Source organism: Papilio polytes, unplaced genomic scaffold, assembly GCF_000836215.1.
Source record: "Papilio polytes unplaced genomic scaffold, Ppol_1.0 DF824069.1, whole genome shotgun sequence".
NCBI lineage: Eukaryota > Metazoa > Arthropoda > Insecta > Lepidoptera > Papilionidae > Papilio > Papilio polytes.
The window spans coordinates 1388370-1406162 of NW_013525135.1; the positions used below are offsets into that span (position 1 = coordinate 1388370).

At 35.9% G+C, this 17793-nt stretch overlaps 1 long non-coding RNA gene across 2 annotated transcripts in view; it reads right to left on the reverse strand.

Moving 5' to 3' along the window:
• The window catches only part of LOC106100186, a 33826-nt gene that overhangs the window by 711 nt on the left and 15322 nt on the right, over nt 1-17793 (reverse strand). Inside the window, exons 2-3 of one of the 2 annotated variants that reach the window (XR_001225425.1) lie at nt 16543-16674; nt 2002-2182 (exon numbers count right to left, since the gene is read on the reverse strand). This is a non-coding gene — a long non-coding RNA (uncharacterized LOC106100186). The remainder of the gene's footprint in view (nt 1-2001; nt 2183-16542; nt 16675-17793) is intronic. The other variant, XR_001225424.1, reaches the window with a different exon arrangement.

A 17793-nucleotide genomic window follows, 5' to 3' on the forward strand; every position in this document is an offset into this window, starting at 1 on the left:
AATAGTGTGCGTACCTCCATATAAACTCATAGGAATCAAAGTGAGATAAAACAGTTGGGCGATAGCTTAGTTTTAGGGTTGCACCCGCTCTTAGAATCATTTAACGACTACTTAGGCAGTGGCTCATCAGTCCTCAATGAAAATAATTTATCAATAAATTAGATTTATATTTAAGTAGCTTTCACCCGCGACTCCGTCCGCGTGGAATTAAAATAAAAACAATTTAGTAGCCTATGTGTTCTTCCAGGCTATAATCTACATCTATGCTAAACTTCATCGCGATCCGTTCAGCCGTTTAGGCTACAAACTCTAACAAACATCCATCCATCTAAACTTTCGTATTTAAAATATTAGTTAGATTTCCAAGTGATTTACATACTTGTGTCTCCATCTCTTTCTTGCATCAACAAATAGATTGTCCATTTTACCGTCAGAAGAGATAGAAGATGGTTCTGATTAACAATGTCTTTGTACACAACATCCACCTTCTCGTATGACAGTCAGTGTGTCCCGGGAGCATCGACCTTGCCATTGCAATGCATGACACGCGCTATACTTTTGTCGCAACCAGAATAAGGTCACGTGTCACGGGGACTCTGGGAGACGGTTAGCTAACGTATTGTTTATTTAGGAAGAAAGTATAGTATGGGATAAGTACAGAGAATATGTTATGATCAAATAGTAGATAGATTCATGGTCGTCACCACTTGGGGGTGAGTCAAAGGGCACGAATGCTTCAATGAAAAGCTGCACAGGTTTGTAAGATTATAGAAACTTTAGTATATTGAATTAATTTTTAACTTTATTCTACTATTTCACCTGTCTAGTGGATGAGGGATCAGCTTAATAATAAATTTTAATACAAGTGTCAGCACATAACAAAAGTTAAGGAGGAAAATATAATTAAAGTTAAAAAAATAAAACCAATACTAGAAGCTTTTATCAATACAGAAGGTAATTCTAAAAAAATTAAAAAAAAAACTTTTTCGTAGATAAGGCAACGAAATAAAAAAAAACATAAGAATTTAATCTTAATGTAACTAGATTAAATTTATTTATAAGTTCTATTCCAAGTACTAATATCTAAAGTGGGAAAACCTGTACTTAACGTATCAGTTATTTCCGCCCGTATGTTATTGCTAACCTGATATATTTTAAAAAGTGGAAATTTTTTAATTAGATACGTGGATAATGTTTTAAATTTCTACTCCTTGAAGTAAACTGGTCGTGAGATAATAATTTTTGTGCGGAATTTTCCACGCAAACAACACAATTGTAACAGCAATTAATGTCAATATAATGATTATGTTCAATTAATTGTCTTTTTCATATCAATGAATATGCAAATATTTCTTTTTCTATGTTATATATACATACATGAAGAAAAATTAATTTACCTAGAGTATGTAGAAAGTTTGAAGAGAAAACTTAATAAATGTTGCAAAATATTTTTAGATGTAAACCGCAACTTTCGGTTCAAATCTCCAGTTAAAAAAAAATATTCATAAATCTAATAATCTCTCATAAATTATACCGAAACGCCGTAAGCGTAGGTTTTTAGTAATTAGTGTATGAAAAGATTTTTCCTGCTGTTTTCGATGCCCACGATACAGGCATTGCCTAGTGTGCGCACTACCAGATTAATCGTATATTAACCACAATTTGTATTTATCTTTTAATTGGTATAACTGTAATTGTAATTGTTAATCTCTTATTTTTCAATAAAATTATTTCTATTTCGAAAACTATTATTGTTAGTTGGATGAAACGTCGACAAGTACCTTAGCAACAATCCCAATTTATCGGAATACAAGTCAATTCAATTCTAAAAACTAGGTCAATCGAAATAGTGAATATCAAAAAAATTTCAGCGTACCATTTCACGGTCACGCAAAAATCCGCTTTCACCGAACATCTGTTGTTGCCGAGACAAACGGGTGGGATGCGAGTCAGTTTGAGAGCGTATCTTATGCATTTTACATGAGCTATGAGGCCCCTTACCTTAGCCTTACACCCACAGGGTGGGTCACACACACTAATTAGATGTTTGTAAACATATGCTGTTGTGTGCGTATTGCTGGGACAGTAATGTAGTCTTGAAGTGCGATGTCAAGGGCTCCCGTTTTGCATTTGTTTAAAGCCTCGACCTCTAGTATGGGTTCAAGTGATGTTTTTAATTGAACTGGAAGGAGACAAATTAATTTTCACTTTAAACATAACGGGTTTGTTTATCAACATTAAAAAATACGATTTATAAAACAAAATATCATTAGATATTTTATTAGTAGAGTTTATAATTGTAGTATGTTTCCTATTTTTTAATCAGAGTTTATTTAGGCAAAGATATTGTATACTCTAACTATGAGCACTGTGTCATGACGTTTTTTTAATACTTTCGTGTAACTTAAAGCACAAATTACGGAACTTTATTACCCTGCTAGCGTGGATATTTGTCTACCAGGGCGCCAGTCTGCACGAGGCAAGGGTGAGGGGGCTGGGGGGACTTCTGTTCGAGAACATTCACATAATATTAGTTTTACTAAATTGAGGTTCTAATGTCTGTGAATAGTTCATACGATATGAAAGCATTTTCTCTGTTTATATGAACTTGAAATACAAATACATAAAAGCAATTGGAAAATCTATTAGGTTTTGGATACGCGGTATTCAGAGAAGTAATAGTTTATTTGACTGTAATTAATTCTAGTACTTCAAGAACAAAGGCAAGTGAAATTGATAATCAATGAAATGGTGTTATAAAACAAATTACGCGATAGTAAAATTTCATTTTTTATTAACTATGTCGTCTAAAATAGACAAACAGAACCATTCCAGCTTTCACCCGCAACTCCGTCCGCATAGAATTAAGAAAAACCAGAAGTAAGTAGTCTATGTCTTCTTCCAGACTATGTACATCTATACCAAATTACATCAAGATCCGCTCCGTAGTTCAAGCTACAAACGCTAACATACATCCATCCTAAACATACGCATTTCTAATATTAATCAGAAAATATAACTTGAATACTAGCTGTTTCCATGCGATTACATCCGCATGAAATTACAAAACTTTATTGTATTATTTACATTTGTCAAATTCTCAATTGCAAATGTCCAAACCGTTACCATAATAACCTTGCTTCCTTAATGTTGGCAGAATGTATTTTATGATCCCTTTCCCACAGTAAAGTTTTTTTTTTTTAATTTATTTATCCCCAAGTTACGTAAGTGCAGTGTTTTTTATTAAAGAAAAAAATATTCATAATATGTTGTGATTTCTGACATCCTGCGCCACGAAGTGTGTGTTTATGCGTTATTGTATTAGTATAGACATAGATAAAATTCTTGTAGCGATGACCTATACATATAAAATACAGTAGGTAGATGCAGTTGTTTACAAGCCTGTCTCGCCGTCGCTAGACACGAATGAGGCCAACCTCTTCAGTTTGTTAGCGTCAGCGACTTCAAGAGCTCTACCAGCTATAAAAATATATGTCTTGTTGTTTCTATGAGAAAATAATCAATGAGGAATGTAAGAAAATGAGCATCTAATTTGAACATGTCTGTCAACGCTTGCTGGTATAAATTTGTACCAATTAATTACGTAATTGTTAGTACGTATTGCCATGATTCCAATCATCGCTTACTACAGAACTGAGCTTTTAAAAGCTACAATTAAGCTTGTTACACTGATTTCTGGTTGGGAAATAGCAAAGAGAACAGGAGAGCTATCTTACTAATATTATGAATGCGAAAGTTTAGATGGATGGATGGATGTTTGTTAGAGTTTGTAGCTTAAACCGCTAGACGAATCTCGATGAACTTTGTCATAGATGTGGAGGATAGTCTGGAAGAACACGTAAGCTACTTACTTTCCTTTTTTTAATTAGACGAAGACTGAGTCGCGTACGAAAACATATAAATGTAACGATGTTGATCCTTAACAATTTTAGATATCTAATAGCAGAAACAGAAATTCAAGTTACTACCAATAAAGTACCACCGTCCGAAGCGATTGAGACGACGCTAGTCTTTGTCCAACCATCGATATAGCCAGGGTAAGGAATACTTCGCGGTTGGCACGCGATGTCTGCACAATGCAGCGATACTGACGTTTCAATGGCCGGCCATTCTGGAAATTTGTTGGCCATCGTTGGCCAACAAGCGCGCCGTTTTGTCAGCCCTGTCCGTTACTCTACTGTTTAATCAGGGCCCCCATTCAAATGTACCGCCTTTGACGAGTAATTGCTGATCGATTGAAATGTTACTTTTTAGCAATTATTTCTGTTTTTTTGTTTTATTGTTTGTATGAGTATTGTATGGAAAAGTGTTTCATGTTACAAATTGGAAAACATCGAGCTCGATTGAATTGTATTGATAAATTAATGAAGCATTAAAGTTTTTAGTATTGTTGTAACCAAAATATATTGATTTTAATTTTAAAAAACATACACCAGTTTGTTATATTAAAAAATGTAACCTTCTGATGAAATTTCAGTTCCATCTTTGTTTTATTTTTGGTTGTATCTTACAAAGTAAACATGATTGTTTATTCTGTCCACCTCAAATGTACGCGCTACGGCGAGGTCAGCGGACCGAACGTAACACATTCGTACAATACGCCGTATTCGGACAACTTATAAAAATACACCGAAAATATTTTCTCCCGCTGAAAATACATATCCAAAATACACAAACCGTAAGCTCTTCAGTCAACAATCCTCGAGCGAAAACAGAAGCGGAGCCAGCAATTAAAGTCGAAAATATTATTGAGAGCTCCGTCGACGAACAATAACGAAGCTAACCATTAAAATAAGAGCGGAATAATAAATGAGGCCGGGCAGAGATGAGAAAAAAAAGAGAAATACGCGACGTCGCGGCGGATGCATAGAAATATACCGTGTACCCGGACCAATCAAAATTCTTCGTCAATTAAGTGAACGGAGATCGTAGAAAAAGGAAAATTGAAGGAAAAACTGAGGGTGGCTTCAGACGATAGGGATGGGAACTCCCTGCTAGAAATATCGATACAAACAAACATAACATAGAAAACGTTGCATAATAATTACAACTCTAATTATTTTAAAGCTCTTTAATATACTGATACCGGAAATAATATAGCAAGTAAAATTAACTCTTGTAATTAAATAATGTGTCCATAGTGAGGACTTTGTTAACTTTTTAAATTTGGTTTGAATTACAAATTTGTACTACGAACGTAAATAATATTATTATATCGACAAGCTGTTACATCCCTAGAGCGTTTCGAGCACAGCCTCGATATGAAAGCTATGGAAATAAAGTTTGTTCGTCCCGCATTGTAGCGCACTCGTCGTAAATGGATTTTATCACTATATAAATATTCCCCCGTCCTGTCGTGACGCCCTGTTACGTCACGTCACCACGTACATTTACATTTTACGTTACACGAATCTCGCGTTTATCTATCAATGTTAGATCCAATAATGGTAGGTCAATGACCAGATTAAAACACTGTTTAAATTGATTAGAGTAACTTTGACTGGTAACTTTGCCCGCGCAAAAACAAAAAAATATCTAAAAAGTAGCCTTTGTGTTCTTCGAGACTATGTGCTATATCTTTGCCAAATTCGTTTGGCTGTTAAAAAACATCCATCTATCTAAAATTCGCATTATATTTTAAACTGCGTCTATTTTACTAAAGATTTTAGAAGTCCATCGCATTTTTTATGGTTCAGATTTATGAAGATAAATATAAAAACAAAGGGCGATCGTTGTAGACGTTGACGATGTTTCACAGTCCACTTCAATTGATATTATTCCCAATTGATTTGTATTGTCAGCTATAGAAGTACTGCGGGAAACGTTTTATCATTCGGGACTCGTCCAGTCCGGCCGGGGCTGGGCAGCGTGTGAAATTATGCGCAAAATGTCCCACGCCTCATTTACCCTAAACGCTGCATCTTTGATACCCCATTGACCCTTTGGTATCGCGTATTAATAATAAATTGAGATGTCCCTTCCTTGGGGCGAAGAACGATTTCGCGATGAGGACTGTAGATTTACGTTTCCAAAAATTTCTTTCCACCCAGATGCAATATTTATTCATTTTGAGTAGGGTTACATGAATTAGACTTGTAAGTGAGTTTTGAAAGCTGTACCTACTCTTAATAAACTTCTATTATAAACATGAAACTTGCAAATACAGCATATCACTGTATTAACAAGGGGGAGGGAATTATTAAGTAACAGTAAAGTACTACGAGTACAGACATGTGAGCTCTTGCGGCAGTCATAAAAACCCGCCGGCACCTGACTACGACCTGACCACCTTGCGTATTTAGGTGCACCAGTGCAGTCCTGACAGACGCGTACTAAAACTGAATATCGATTACTTTCGCTACTATAATGTAATCCCCCGCCCACTTTTCCATTTTTCACCTCCTCACAACAGTATAGTGATCTCTTTCTTTCGCCTACTCCTCGCCAACCCTGAAGCTTCCCCTCTCGCTCTGTGCGCCCCGTATGTAAATTACCGTCTCGGAACAGCAGTGTGCTCGCCCTTGTCGCTACGCACACAGCGCTGTGACGTTTGAGGTTTACTGCCCTGACAGCTTTTGTCCTATTTTAAAACATATCAGAGACGCGTCCTTAAACACACTCTTCTATACGTAGTTGTTAAACAGTAGTGGAAGCGTTCAGTGCGGCGTAGACATGCGAATTCTAAGTTTAACTGATGCCAAAGATAATAGAGCGAACGATTTTTCCTTTAGCACAATCCTTGCGTGTGCAATTTTGCGAACTATTGTGGTGCAGTTTGAGTTGATTTTGGTTTGCCCGCGCCTGTGTCTTCCAGGTCGTGACGTCACTCGGGTACGTCGAAAATGACACTTTTATGAGCAATAATTTACATTATTCCGGTGTTAAAGCTCGCGTGCCCGCCGATTGATTTTATGTCGGTCGCTTCTGCCATTTTCGTCGGGAATCGAATCACCGCTACAGTACACGGCGGGGTTATTTCGTAATGCCGGTTTTGCGTGCGCTGGCTTTTTTCCCTTGTTTCAGATATAGCTCGTTATTTACTTTGTCGGCGCAACAGCCACGGCGCCCATTCACAGCGTCTAGCTAGAGTAATATGTGCCGCATGAAAGTGAATTATTTTCGTAGTAAACTTGTTTCGGAACGTTTAGGGTGTTACGGCTGTTGTATATCACGGTGCTTGGTTTTTAAGCTTGTTTCCGTATGAATTCAGTGGATAAAGTTTACAAATTTTAGAAAATAGTGTAGTTGTGTTCAGTAAGTGTAAAGGTAAATAATAGAAAGATTTTTGACATCAGCTATTGACTTATTTGTAAGCAAGTAAATTCTGCAATTGAAGACGTTTTAAAAAAATATACGATCAAGAAATAAAATAGTAATAAAACAAACAGGTATATTCTCTAATCCGCAGTTAGTTCGGTAGGGCGAAGTGAAGTTGCATTTCGCGGAAGTACTAATGAAGATCTTAATTGGGTTGCGCGCGTGTGTCCCAGCCCTTATCGTCTCCCTTTCTTGTTAGTATGATCGAATGCCTCGCACTCGATTTTATTTAATGTTGTAATAAACTTTCAGGTACAATTTACAACGACAGATGTTTTTAAATTCTCATTCATTTCTTAGGAATTGAACTTAAGAAGTAGACATCTGACATTTTTAGACGAAGAATAAGTTTTAAAAACGCTATGTATGGATAGTGTCTAAATTCTTAAGCAAAAATACTGCATCCAACCTTCCCATAGTAGTAAAGATTGCCCCTTAGTCATTAAGAGACTTTGTCGAACATAACTCTCTTGGAACACTTAAACCTTCTTTTGCATCTCAACACATTTATCTATACTATTATAATAAAGCATAAATACACACTTCTTTGTTGCCTAAGATGTCAGCAATTACAGAATATTTTTTAATAATACTTTTTTTAATATAAAGCCCTACATTTACGTCACGCTTTAGGCTATATATTTTCACGCCATTAAACTTAGTGGGGTAAATATTTTGGATAAAAACCCTAATGTAGCAAGGTTGCTATGGTTTGTCATCGTCATGTAAAAAGTAAAATAAAATTTTAATAATTTTCTGCGGATGAAGTCGCACGGGAACAGCTAGTAGGTAATATTCCTCTTTCCGGCTTTTTAAAATAAAACTGGATAAGAATGAGAAATGTTTAAAAGCAATTACTTTAAACATAACTAGCTAGCACGAATAAATAGTAGAATGTCGTACAAGTCCTAACAGATAGCTCCTAGTTCCGGAGTTAGTGAATTCTGAGAGATATGAGTGCCGCAGTACGGTGCTGTGTAAATCACGAGGTACACTCGCGCACGAAATACTAGGTGTACAATATTATTTGTATAGTTAAATACAATTAAATTAAAAAATATTGTTATCTCAGTTTTTGGAAAGATATTGAGAGTAAATGTAGCAACCATTTAAAAAAACCAACCATTTGCAAAAAAATTGACATAACGTGTAAACAATAATTGACACTTAAAGACATCTTTATATTTAAGCAAAATTAATAGAAAATCGACAAATATGTGGTAACTTTTTTTTTTTTATAATAAAAGGTGGCAAACGAGCAAGCGGCCACCTGAATCCGCCAAAATGGCGAAACGACCGTTGCTCATAGATATCCGTAATTGCAGATGCGTTGCCTACCCTTATCCGACAGAGGAGGAGACGCACATAAAGAGGATATTTCCTCTTCTTATGCATCTCCTCTACCGTCAAATCCACTTCCCGTTCCCATCCTCTCCTTATAAGAAAAGGGTGGTAAAGAGAAAGGGAGTTAAATTAGGCCTCCGGCACCACACTCATCAGACGAAACACGGAATTGCTTCCATTTCACGCCTGTCTTCTGTGTGGTCGTGGTATTACACCGGGCGTGCCGGCCCTGCAGTGCTCAGATGTTAAAGCGGGCACTACCACTAATGAACTAATAAACTTCGTACTCAATACCCAATATCTTGCAGAGCCGTTGCTGATCTTATTTTTAATTCTAGATTTTTTTTATTTAAGTTATATAAGTTTTGTCCATGATTGTACTTGCATCGACTGATTTATGATATAGGAGTGCACAGGTTGGCGACGATTGTAACGCAGCGCCCAGCAGCCGCTCCGGACGCGACGTGTGCTGAATTCGATTCCCAAACGTCTACCAGGCAACGCTAATTTGATTGATGACATGTATCAAGAACACATTAACTGTTCATGTTACAAAAGACAACAGAGGATGGAGGAAATAGCTTCAAGAGATGAAAAATCATAATTTGCCTTAACCAAAGTCCTCAATGGTATAGGTGAAAGTGATTAGATAGCTTCTCAGTTATTTTATAATAATAAAACTCTTTCTTCGATAAAAACATTTTGACAAAGTTCATTGGGGCTCAGTCTCCTGAACTAATTATAGCAACTGATGATTGAAAAGGCAAGATTTATTATTATATTTCATTAAAAGTACGTTGCTATATTACAAAGAAATTTCTACATATTAAAGAATGAGTTTATGGATCAAGTAGAGCAAACCTAACTGTTGTATCCCTATAGTCATATCTATCATACATTTAGGTTTTGTATAAATTTTGGTAGAACAATTTTCACTAGCTTCCGCATTTTGTACCACTGTAAAAAATGACCTTGAGTGCTTTAAATGTATTTATAACAATTATATAGGACCACATAGTTTTCTATATGATACAATTAAAAAAATATCGACAGTAAAGATTCGAAATTCAGACCGCCACATAAGGTAAGCAACCAGTCGAAGCAATGCGGTATTTCTCTTGCGGAATTTTCGTCGACTCGCCCAGAAATTGTTCGCTGATCCCTTTTTTGTATGTGCCCGATTTCTTTACGGTCCGGTTATTGCTGGCCTATGTAAATTTGCCTTTATTAAAGATTATTAAAAAGTTAACATTGCTGTATAAAGTGGAGAAAAAAATCAAATATTTATGTCGTATAAAATTTCCTAAAGACTATCTCATCAGTAAATTTTTTCCCTCGAGTTTTTGATAAGTAAAATTAATTTTGAAAACTTTTTTTTTGTCTGAATTCATATATCTCAAGACTTTTTTTTTTATTTCAAGTTATGATTTACTTCTTCCACAATATCAAGCAATCTAGAACCATTTTCATAGTATCATAGTCTCTAGTTCAAACAGAGAAGGTTCGTTACTGATTATCAACGGCCTTTGTCACAGTCTCATATATCCCGTTCAGCTTAATTAATAGACATGACATGCGATTTCGAACCTTATCACATTATGATAAAGGTTATTGAACATAGGTCAGTAAAGGCGCTGGCATCGGAAGCAACAATGATGTACTTGGACCATTCTGTTTGCGAGTGTTTTTTTTCATCAGTATCTTTGATCACATGGAGTTACGAAATTATTAGTAATGACTAATTTATTTCTTTTTAACATGTAAAACATAAACCTATCGTAAATCATATGAAAGAATTTGATTATCCTGATAAAGCCCGAGCAACTTATAAAACCAATGAAGTAAAAGGAAGTAACGATAGATCTATATTGCTAGTACAAGACACATTAAACGCAGAATCCTTTCAAAATCATCACAGCATTATCTTAGATAGTAGATGGCTTTACCAAGATCATAGCTCTATGACCATATCTAAGTAAAGGTTTCAAATATTGAGGTAAAATGTAACCAATCGTTTTGTATTCCTGCGTCGCTGCACACGGGTAGTGATGTCAAATAAATGTCAATAAACTACTGCGCGTTTTACTCGGCCCGTTGCCAACGTGTGCTGAATGGTTGTCATGACAAATGCATATTAATAAATTCCACTGCGTTTTAAAATACACTGTGTTACTAAACAACGGGAAACATGTAGCGTACAAAACAGTGTTTGTTTTCCTTACATCGTTTACTTTAAAATGTACCTTCTAATGTAATATAGTTTGATGGCGAAGTGTGTCTATGTCCTTAAATTTAGGTTATTTTTAAAATCGTAGAATGCCACATCCACGTTTAGTACTCCGTGGTGATCGAAGACAATAAGAGTCGGGCCACACCGCGTCACTCCTTAAACCTTTTCGCCTTATTTCACTAGCGTTCCTTTTGTTTCGAGGGCATTTCTTTATTTTGTTGGGCGATCTTATTATTTCGCTACCGTGGTCCGCGCTGCGTCGCCGCTTCGTTTTTGCTCGCATTGCCACCGCCTTACAGAAGCACCGGAATGAAGTAATACAACCGACGACTCTTGCGTATTGTGTATTTGCGGGACTGCTCTTTTTTTCGCAGCTCCATGTAATGTTTTTGCGACTGTTTCGTTCTTTGTCTTTTAATAATTGTAATAAATCTTCACTAGAATTTAATAATTTGTTTGAACATTTTCAGAAATATTCCATTGTAAATTATATGGAGTATCTTCTAATATCTAGTAATATCCAATTCTTTTTCCCTTACTAAGTGTGAAGAAAGAATGATTTGATCAGCTTTGGCAACAGCAATTGAGTTATATTCCAAACTAATATAGGCATACAAAACTCCATCAGTTGGGAAGCATCAATGATGCAGATGCTTTTCATACATTCTGGGCCAGTTTTATGGACAATGGCTTGTTTTTGCTGTTAGAGTCAAGTGATGAAATTTACCTAGTACAATTTGACTTGATTGAACACTACACTCCTTTACTTTCACTTATTAATGTTCAAAACCACTTTCAAACTAGCATTCAATTCTATCCAAATTTAACTTTTGATAATTTCAGATATTTAAAATTACACGAATCCTACATATAGGTTATAATGAATGAACAAGCCGGGAATAAAGTCGAATTGCGGCGATTCCCATAGCGTACAACAAAACGAAGCGGCTAACACCGGCGTCTACTTAAGACCAACTGATATCTCCTTTTTAGGCTGGGGTAAGTGCGAAAGCGATGTCCGCGCCCTAATTAACAGGGACATGCGCCCGCGCAGGCGTTAATCACGGCTCGTAGGCGCCCCACTACACAGAGTTGCTTTTAGCGACTGTGTTGTGTAATCTCGGGAATTCCAATTATAATTTCGTTAATGAGATCATTTGGATAACGTATAGGTTTTAGGACCAGGTTTAGTAGCATTTGTTTTGGGTAGGTATCCATTTCAGTAATGGATATTAAAAACTAGCAGGCAAATTTATACAAATTATTAGAACGGTTGATTTAAAATAAAACAAAATGTAATGTCAACCTTATATTGTATTTGATTTTTTTGTCCGCCGGAATGACAGATGTTGAATTCTTTCGGAATCGCAACAAGCCAGTAATATTTTCGTTAAGTTCATAAAGGACATTAAAAATGGTGATATTTTTTCCTCGTGGAAATACCTCGAGGGCTATATTTCAACATCGTGTGACGTGTCGACGTCCCGCAACCTGATTTTGTATGACAGACGATAAAGCACTAACAAAAAAACACCGAAGGCGAGCGCCCGCGAGACAATGCGCGCGGTTTTTCAATGCACACAATCGCGGCGGCCTTAGGAATTTATTGACTCGTATGTTTTAAGGGTTGACGATGTTTAGGCTAAATTTATTCTAGAGTTTAACCTTTCAAGGGTATACGCGATATTTCTTTCACCTGACTGATGTAATTCGCGTTGGACGAGCTGTAATAGACAATTAGGAATACATCACATAAATAGATGGAGCCAATTAGTTTTCATTTCTTATTTAAAAAAAAGTTGCGCAGACCATACAGAATACAGAGTATAGTCGTAAATATCCTAGGGATGCGCATTTGAATGAAAAATATTATAAAATAATTATTTTATAATTATAATCATCATTATCATTATAACAATAAATTAAACTTTCTTTTACTGAAAATTCTCTTATCAGAGCGGATTAAATAATTATACTTAAAATAAACATTTTTGGCAACCCTATTGCATAAGGTATAGCGGGCGCGGTGCAGTGGCGCTGCTACTGGCGAACACGAACCAGTCGCGCAGGTAGCGGATTGATCTCGCACATCAGCTGTCTGTCTGTCTCCAGCATACAGCGTGTCCCATTATCCCACTCACAGTCTTATCTCGACACATCTACCATTTCAACTCATTAACGAGCAACTGAATAAAGTTGGAAAATAAAATTAACTCTTTGGAACAGCTTCAAGGTTATTACAGTCAAAAGAAAAACGTATAAAAACAATATTTGAGTAGCGAAATAATATTAAAGCATTTTAGAATATTAATTAACATCTTATTTGCTATATGTAAACGTAACTAAATTTTATATTTACGTCTCTTTACACAAAACTCGTAAAGCTCTTCACAGTAACAACATGCAATCAATTTCTGGAAAATATCTAAAAATATATGTAGAACATGTTCGAAATTTAAATTGTCACCAACAATCTACCGATGTTTTAATCAACCTGTAGATAAGCGTGCGGGCACGCGAGTGTCTCGGCTTAATGGTATCGCCCTGTATAACTAACACATCCTGTCGCGACGTCGGACAGTCGGACGGACGGTCAGCGCAGTTTGGCACGGCCGATTGTACGGATCACGCATTCTGCTTGCTGGCTTACACAACTGGCATGCTTGTAAAGGCACAATCTAATATGCTCGTTTGCACGGACGGAGATGCGCTGCACGCTCGTTTGTACAGACAAACAGATCCTAAACGCTCGTTTGCGCGGATTGAAAACTTTGATAAGCACGTTTTATGAAACACGTGACAGTCATGAGTGCAAAAATATCTCTAATATCTAAAATACTTTCAGTTAAAATTAAATACTCGATGTCTATTGTAAAATTGCATTGTTATATTGCAAATTTATCCGTTTAGCGTTTAGGAATTAAGATGTGGTACACGTAACCCAAAACAGTAATAAAGGTCGTTGAATGTGTTCGAGTAAATGGGTGTTCAGTGTTGTGTCAAGGAATCCGAACGCCTTCGCCGGTGCTAAGGAAAGGTCATCACGTAATTAAGTGTCCCTTAAGCAATCAAACGTAGAGCGGCCTCTGATTGGCTACAATTTGACTCTGTGGCACATCAAAGACAGAGGCCAAAAGGCGGGTGTCAAATGGAATATTTTAGGGTCATAGCTTTTGATGTTACCGTGTATTGGGATTGCTTACTGGCGATAAATTTTTGATATGTTTTGGTTGTAATACTGCTATGATAATATGACAAAAAAATCTTAATTTATACTCATGTTACAACGAGTAAAGATTTTTATTTTAAGGTTTTTTTTGTGTAATGGAATAACTCAAAAACTACTGGGCTGAATTCAAAAATTCTTTCACTATTATGACGCAACGTTATAGCAAACAAAAATGTTATTTGTTTGCTGCTATTTTTTAATTCTACATGGACGACGTCACGAGCTATAACTAGTTAAAAATAAATCAATGTTAAAACCAAAAATGTACTGTTTTACTAAAATATTATGATGATTATTTGTTTATTTTGCTAATGAAAGTAATCTTTTCTTTTCTTAATAATTTTGAGACGTACCGTCGTCTTAGATCAATGCAGATACTAAAAGACATTTAGACGTACGATCAGCCATCCCTCGGCGCCCGATAATGCTACACTATTTTAAAGGGTCGTTCACACTATCCGTAGATGGTGCGAGGGTTTTACGGATCGTTTTCAGTCGTTTAACTTGTGAAGTTTGAAATTCATTGAAATTTTATATTATAAAAATATGCCTGATTTTTTTGTTTTATGAAAAAAATTATCTTCAGAATAAAATAAAGCACAAGGAATATAGAACTTTCTAATAGGGGACAATTATTATAGATTTTCATTTGTTAAACGTATCTAGTTGGCGATTAAATAGTTCTTTTTATTTTATTTTTAGTTTAAAAAAACATTATGGAGCCTTAATAAATGTAAACGTCAAAATATGGTATCTTTACTAAATTTGTAGCGAAATAAGCACACATTTTCAGTTCTGTCCGGGAATCGAATCAAGTAGGAAGATAAAAGCGCGTTGCGAGCGCACGGAGGCTGCGTCCCTCGGGGCCGACCTCTCATTTACTTATCCATTTCGCGATCGTCCCCAACTGATTTCAGCGCTCTATGTGCTTTATGTACACCTCCCTTGTACACGTGGACTATATATAGACATCCCAATGGACATGCTATTACATTTTATATGAATACGAACACCTTTATGTCCATAATAGCGTGGCCGCGACTCCACTCACGTGGAATTAAAAAAATCAAAAGTAAGTAGCCTATGTGTTCTTCCAGATTATTTTTCCGAATGTCGCACTCTAACAAACATCTATTCGTCTATTTATCCATCTAAAGTGTCACATTTATAATATTAGTAAGAAGTATTTTTTTTTATTAGAATTTGAAAAAGTAATTTAAAAGTCTTCAATTGCAATTAACTTTTGGGCAACACACAAACGTAATAGAAACAAACAATACACAAGTACCGTAATGGTGAATTCTGGCAAACTCCGTCGAACTTTTCCAACAAATGGAAAGTTAGCAAACATCTGCTTATATAAACTATAAATAAATATACACATATTCAAAATTTGTTTTACAACTGTTTACGTGCGTTACAAATAAACTATAATTAAAAATGTAATTTTGTACACATTACTATCCAAATGAATTTCAATTCACAGAAATATGGTAATGAGATAAAACAAAGTTCAAAAAACGCAAACTTCAATTAAGGTATTGTTGCTCTTTAGAATACCACATGTACAAACATACTTGAACATACAGTACATGTATTTAATCTTACCCCAACATCCCCGTAATGTTCTTAACCGACGAGATTAAGAATTATGGCGTCTTATGCCCTACTCGACAACTCATCGGCTATTCGCCGCCGTTACACAACGATCTAACTGAAATTATTTTGGCAAACTTTGCCCAACACAAGTACACCCTCGATATAATAGAAATTACAAAATTAAACCCTATTCTTAGCTGCATAGAGACAAAATTCCATTGCATTCCCGGAAGGTGGTTCAGACACGTGATTAACGAAAACCTGGAAACTGGAAATCATTTGTGAATCTCCGAAAGGGACAGGTGATGTGATATTATGCAAATTCGTCGGGCGAGAGGGAGACGGAACGCGTGTTAAGGTTCAGGCGTCCCGGATAAAATATACCGGGATGAAACGATTTATTACAAAAGCGTTGAGTAGGTACCTACTCAAAATTAATTACACTAAGTTTTGCTTTCATTTCGTGCCATTGTGGAAGATTTCCCTCGTCTTGTCGGCGCATCGGTTTTTATTACGAGCATGACAAAGGGAATTTCTGAAGTAGATATTTATGAGGATTTCGTGATTCTTTTTTATTTTTTTGTTTAAGCGACGTTTTGTTTAATGTCGTCTTTATAATTTGTGAGTTGATTTATACTTGTGACGCATTTTAAGAACTCGCGAAAAAAAATTTAAAACTATGCAATAATGTCTTCACTCTCTATTCTTATTGCATCATATTTTTTACTTTAGCTTAGTGTTAAAATATTTTTAGTAAGAACATTTAACCCTGAACAAGTAATTATTAATATCGGTCATTAACCTCGGCTTACGATATCGCACACTGCAGCGACATCCGGTTCCGGCGCGGTGCCGCGGTCACTTCCGGTGTCCGGCCGCGTGACGTCATAACCGCTGCGAGCGACGCGTTTCCGCAATTGTTATCCATGTTCACCTGTAATATTATAGACTTATTTATATCGGTTGTTGTATACCTACAAATTTGTATTCCATTCCAGAAAAAGATTCTAAATGTGTTTTCTAAAAAATATCACTTTACATTTGTTTCAATTTAAGGTGTTGTTGTGTTCAATAGTTTTGTCTCAATTATTTTCACATAAGATACAAAACGCCTCAGAGTTATGTAAATGAGGCAATAATAAACAGACTTGAGATATGAGGCAGCGATTCGGTCGTCAGTTGCATCGATCTGCGCGGTTTAGATCACGTAATCATCAAACGCAGTGAGCTCGGAGAAAGTATGTAGCGAAGAGGGTGCATTTCATGAATATGTATTAGGGCGGGGGCGGGCGGCGCGCCGTCGGGGAGAGCGGGGGGCGCCGTGTAAATGGAAATTTCAAATAAAAATACCTCAAATATTAACATGAGCTCGATTCGTGTTTTTCCCGCTTTTTTTGTACACGGACGGGACACGTGTGATAACACGCTGGTCAAATTCCACTTTTTCATAACGCAGATTCGCTTTTTGAGTTATGAGTACGGTTTTGTGAGTTGGGGATTTTTATAATCAACTGTGTTTGTGCGATTGTGTTCATAAAATGTTCAGTTTGTGACCTCTAACTGATTGAACCAGAGTTTCCTCGAGTTTTTAGATTATTGAGATTATTTGAAGTAGAATTAAACTAAAATATTTTTTATGTTGCATAGGTCCCTAAATAAACGAGTTCCAAGATGGCGTGACGTCTTCAGAGATATTTCCTTTTATGTATGTAAAAATAACTTGTCTACTTCAACGAAAATGATTCGGAAATAAATTCATCTAAGAATAATTTTATTAAAAAATTATAAGTAGCATTTTTAATCTTTTAACATTTGTGTTTGGTTCACAGTAATAAATAATTTTAATACATATTCCGGGTTAATATTTATATGGTTAACTTAATTATGACATAAAATTAGGCGAATAAATAAGCTTTGTGGCAAAATGTGTTACAATATTACAATCTGCGTTACAAAATGGTGTAATTTACGTTAAACACGCAATAAAATAGTGTTGTGTGAGCTGTTAAATATTCAAAACGTTGACGATAAAAATCGTAAATACGTGGCAACG